Source organism: Sciurus vulgaris, assembly GCF_902686455.1.
Source record: "Sciurus vulgaris genome assembly, chromosome: 6".
NCBI lineage: Eukaryota > Metazoa > Chordata > Mammalia > Rodentia > Sciuridae > Sciurus > Sciurus vulgaris.
Genome location: NC_136466.1, coordinates 4842354 through 4847417, shown reverse-complemented (window position 1 = coordinate 4847417; position 5064 = coordinate 4842354).

Below are 5064 nucleotides of genomic sequence, written 5' to 3'. Positions count from 1 at the left end.
ACACTGCCTCTAATAAACATACCTCAGATAAAGGGGACCAGCTTCTTCATGTTCTCCTCCAACTGCTATTGTAGAGTTGTGTCTGACTGGGGAAGCATGGGTGAGCCTGTCTCCAGAAATTCCCAAAAGTGCAGAGAAAAGATGGATGTGCTCACAACCTATTGAGCTTGGATAATGCCTCAGCTGCTTTCAGAGATTGTCCAGAAGTTACAGAATTCTGTTTAAGCAGGAGTTTATTTACAAGCCTTTTGGACACTTGAGACATCGTAACCATGTAGACACTGGAGTGCTGGGGTCCTTGAATGCCTGGCTGAGGGCCAGGCAGAGATGGCCTTTCTCTGAGATCTGTGGTCAACAGGTAGTCTTTGTGGGGATATTAGAAAACAAATAAGAAAGAAACTAAAAGACTGAGTATGTCTGTCCTCGTAAGACTGAAGAGGGAACAGAGAGCAGAAGTCAGCCTGTGTGCTCTGAGCGGGGGACAGGTAATCAGAGGAGCAGGTGGGAGGAAGAATTCAGGCAGGATGGTGGCAGCTGGGAAAACAGCAGCAGGGCTGCATTAGGGGAATGTGACTCTACTCTGAGTGCACTGGGTGGCTTCAGTTCAGGGCCACTTGCCTGCCCTCTCCAACACCTAGCAGCACCTAATGGGAAGCACTCGGGTTCCTGAAGGTGCAGAAACACCAGGTGAACCCCTCTGGATGATACCTGCTTTAGACTATTATTTCAAAAGTGTTTTTTGTGAATTGTCTTTTGGTAATGGAAACAATGCTTTCTTGTTTTCAATCACACATATTCAAGCAGAAAGGCAGAAAATCCTGCTATTAAACCTTGGGGACAACTCATGGACCTTAGAAAGCAGCATCATGCTCCCACAGAAAGCAGAGTCTAGAGAGCAGAGTTGCAAGGACACTGGATTAAAGTTCAGTTTTGTCGATAAAGACGTTCTCAAGGGAATGATGTTTTACTCTTTAGAAGGCACAGGTTTTCACGATTCAGATGTTCATTAACATGATTTTAATTTTCAGAGCTGCTAATATCAGCACATTTCTGAACTTCAGTGACTCCTGGAGAGGCCCCCTATGTTCTGCTCACCTCCAGGCACAACTGGTAACAAGGGTTTTGTCATTCATTCAAGGGTGCACCCCACACTCAGGACCTGACACCTCTCTTCCAATACCCAGGGTGGCCTCTGCCATTCAGGGTCCATCAGTCCTCCAGGAATGAGGGAGGACTGGGGAAGTGGTTCAGCGATGGAGAGAGGGGACATCTGGCCGCAGCCCTCCTGGATTAGCCATAGCCCAGGTGCACTGTCACCCTCACCTGCTCTGTGATCCTTGAACCAGGAGGCATAGACCCACCTGGGTGTCTCTGGCTTAAGCCAGTTGGGCATTCTGCTGACCACTGCTGCATTCCTGATCACCCGACCTTAGTGTCCTCCTGGTTCCCTCAGAATCTCTGTGCCCACTCAGCCCCACACCACTGCTTGAATTACCTTTCCTCACATTTCACAGAGCACGTGTGTGCAAGCTGCATCAGGAATTCCAGGTAGGAGAAGATGCTGGGTACCTCTTCACACTACAGGTACCTGTTGGGTTGAATGCTGCACACTGCCATTTGCCAAGTACTGCACAGACGTCTCTGTGCTAAGGAAAATTCCAGCACTGCCTCCAACAGCTGCCCAAGATTGTAGCTGGGGCAGAAGCCACACCTCTATCAATGCTCTTTAGTGTCCTCCAAGTCCAGTTCTACCTGCCATTGACTGCCCTGGGGTCAGTGGGAGCAGGTTCTTGGTCAACTGTCCTCTTTCAATTCTACTAATGTTGAAAACAGAGAGATGCTGTGGGGATCAGAGACTGGCCTGTGGCATTGGCTCTCCAGTTCTGCTGCAGATAGCACATGCCTTCCCTGGAGTTTGGCTAAATTGGGGAAGGAAGGGCTCAGAGCAGCAGATGAGCTTCTACCGTGTAATTGTATTTAATAACTATAAGGAGCTATTTCACAGTGTGGTTCTAATGAGTGTCTGCAAGAACCCTGGCTGTCCTTATGCAGGAGCTGAGCACTTACACCGCTGAGTGGGCTCCTGCAGAGCTGCGTCCCAGAGCTGAGTGTGTGGAGGGCAGCTTCCCAGGGTGCACGTGGGTTGTCACTCCTTCATTCTCCACTGTGCACAGTTTGCACACAGGGATAGATAGAGCCCCGTCCTGCTCAGGAGGATCAGACTTGCAGAGGGAAAAGACAAGATGCAGCAAGTAAACCCTAAACCCAGACCTCTAGGTGCAGGGTTCTGATGTGCACACCTAGATCAAGAGGTTACATTATGTTATGCATTCTGGAGAAGACAGTTTTAGCAGACTGTTTTATAAAAGATCCTTCAAAATTCTTTTTATGTATTCTAACTTCAGTGTGTTCATTGTACTCAATTTAATTCAATGTGTTTGAGGATATGAAACAATTCTTGGACCTTTCCACAGGAGGCAACAGTGGATAAATGTTTGGTGGACATATTTAATTATATCAGATATTAGAACGGCGTTGAATTTCCTGATTTTAACCAACTCCCAATGTAAATATGAATTTCCTATTGAGAACTTTGCTGAGATGAGCAGCTGTCAGGGCACCAGCCACATGAGCGAAGCCATAGGGAAGAGTGAGAATGGAGGAGCAGGAGGAGGTGAGACTGTGGCCACCCCATCCCCTTCTCTGCCTCACAGCAAGTATCCTGACCTTTCTCAGAAACAAGGCTTGAAGGACAGCCTCCCCGCTCAGGGGTCAGGAGCCAGAACACCCCACAACACTGCCAGACACATCTGTGCAGACAGAATCAAGTGTTTGGAAAATGTGCTTGAGCCTTAGATTTGTGAGATCCCTGTTTGTTCTCTTCCTTTATTTCTGAAATATGTCCACGTTTCTGAAGTATGTTACACTGTAGAATGAGCAGCTTATAAGATGATTGTGAATTGCATTAAAAAGTCCATATTTTAAATTGAATTAACAAAGTATATATGTGACTTTCCATACAGAAATATAACGCTAAGCCTTTTTTTTTTTTTTTTTTACTAAATAAGGTCAATAATTCTATTCGTGCACTATAGTTACACATAACAGCAGGTTTCATTTTGAAATATTAGTATGTGCATGAAAATCAATTGCCATATTCCAGCCTCCTATACTTCCACATCTCCTCCCTGTTTTACTCCCTTGGCCTCCCTCCTGCTCCAATGATCTTCTTTCTATTTAATTATTTATATTATTATATAAGCATTTACACATTTATTTCTATATTATTATATAAGCATGGTATATAAATGATTCTGGTTAGGATCCCATTCTTGTGGATATACATGATGGTGGGATTCACTGTGTTGTTTTTTTTTCATATATGCACATGAACAAATTGTGACAGATTCATTCCATTGTTTTTCCTTTTCCTATCCCCCTTCCCTTCCCTCCATTCCCCATTGTCTAATTTACTGAACATCTATTCTTCCCCTCATGTTCCCAATTGTGTGATAGTATCCACGTATGAGAGAAAACATTCAACTTTTGATTTTGGGAATTGTCTTATTTTACTTAGCATGATAGTTTCCAGATGCATCCATTTACCAGAAAATGCCAAAATTTCATTCTTCCTTATGACTAGTAATATTCCATTGTGTATATACACTACATTTTCTTTACCTTTCAGCAGCTGAAGGTCACTTAGTTTTGTTTCATAGCTTAGCTATCGTGAAATGAGCTGGTATAAAAATTGATGTGGCTGTGTCACTGTAGCATGATGATTTAAAGTCCGAGGAGAGGGTTAATGGGCTCAAATGGTGGTTCCATTCTAAATTTTCTGAGGAATCTCCATACTGCTTTCAAGATTGGTCACCCCAATTTGCAGTTCCACCAGCAATGTACAAGATACCTTTTTCCCCACATCCTCACCAACATTATTACTTGTATTCTTTTTTTTTATTGTAAACAAATGGGATACATGATGTTTCTCTGTTTGTGCATGGGTTAAAGGCATACCATTTGTATAATCATAAATTTACATATGGTAATGTTGTTTGATTCATTCTATTATTTTTCCCTTCCCCACCACCCCTCCGACCCTTTTCTCCCTCTAAACAGTCCTTTCTTCCTCCATTCTTGCCCCCCTCCCTAATCCTAACCCTAACCCTAACACTAACTCCTCCCACCCTCCCCCTTATGTGTCATCATCCACTTATCAGTGAGATCATTCGTCCTTTAGTTTTTTGAGATTGGCTTATCTCACTTAGCATGATGGTCTCCAGTTTCATCCATTTGCCTGCAAATGCCATAATTTTATCATTCATTATGGCAGAGTAATATTCTATTGTGTATATATACCACAGTTTCTTTATCCACTCATCAATTGAAGGACATCTAGGTTGGTTCCACAGTCTGGCTATTGTGAATTGAGCAGCTATGAACATTGATGTGGCTGTATCTCTGTAGTATGCTGATTTTAAGTCCTTTGGGTATAGACCAAGTTCCAGGCCCAGGAGGTAGGTCCGGGTCCCTGGGAACATTGCAGAAGAAGGCTGCCCAGCCCAGGTGGTAGTTGCGAATTGAACGGAACCTCTAGGAGGGGAACTGACCAGAGAGACCTCCCCACCAGGTGAGTCTTCTCTCCCAGGTGAGGTTCTCCCACAAGGACTGTAAAACCAGAGACACAGGCCCAAACTGGCCTTGCATCAGCCCACATCCTACTTCCCCTTTGGATGACCATTCGTCAGCAAGTGAAGGTACCTCTGCCCACTAGCAGGGAATATACACCACCGGAAGGCCACCACCCCTAGAGAGGCAGCTTCCTTGTGGAGCACCACATTATCAACTTCCTCCAAGACTTCAGCCTACTGAAGGCTAAGAGGGGATATACTAGAAATCTTCAGGGACATTATAAGTCAATAGAGGAAATCTGCAATACCTCAGTGATCCACTGATACCTGAACAATATGAGAAAACAAGGAAAGAAAATGCTGCAAACAAATCTAGATGTTACATCAATAAAACCCAACGACAGCATGGCAGAAGAAATGACAGAAAGGGAGT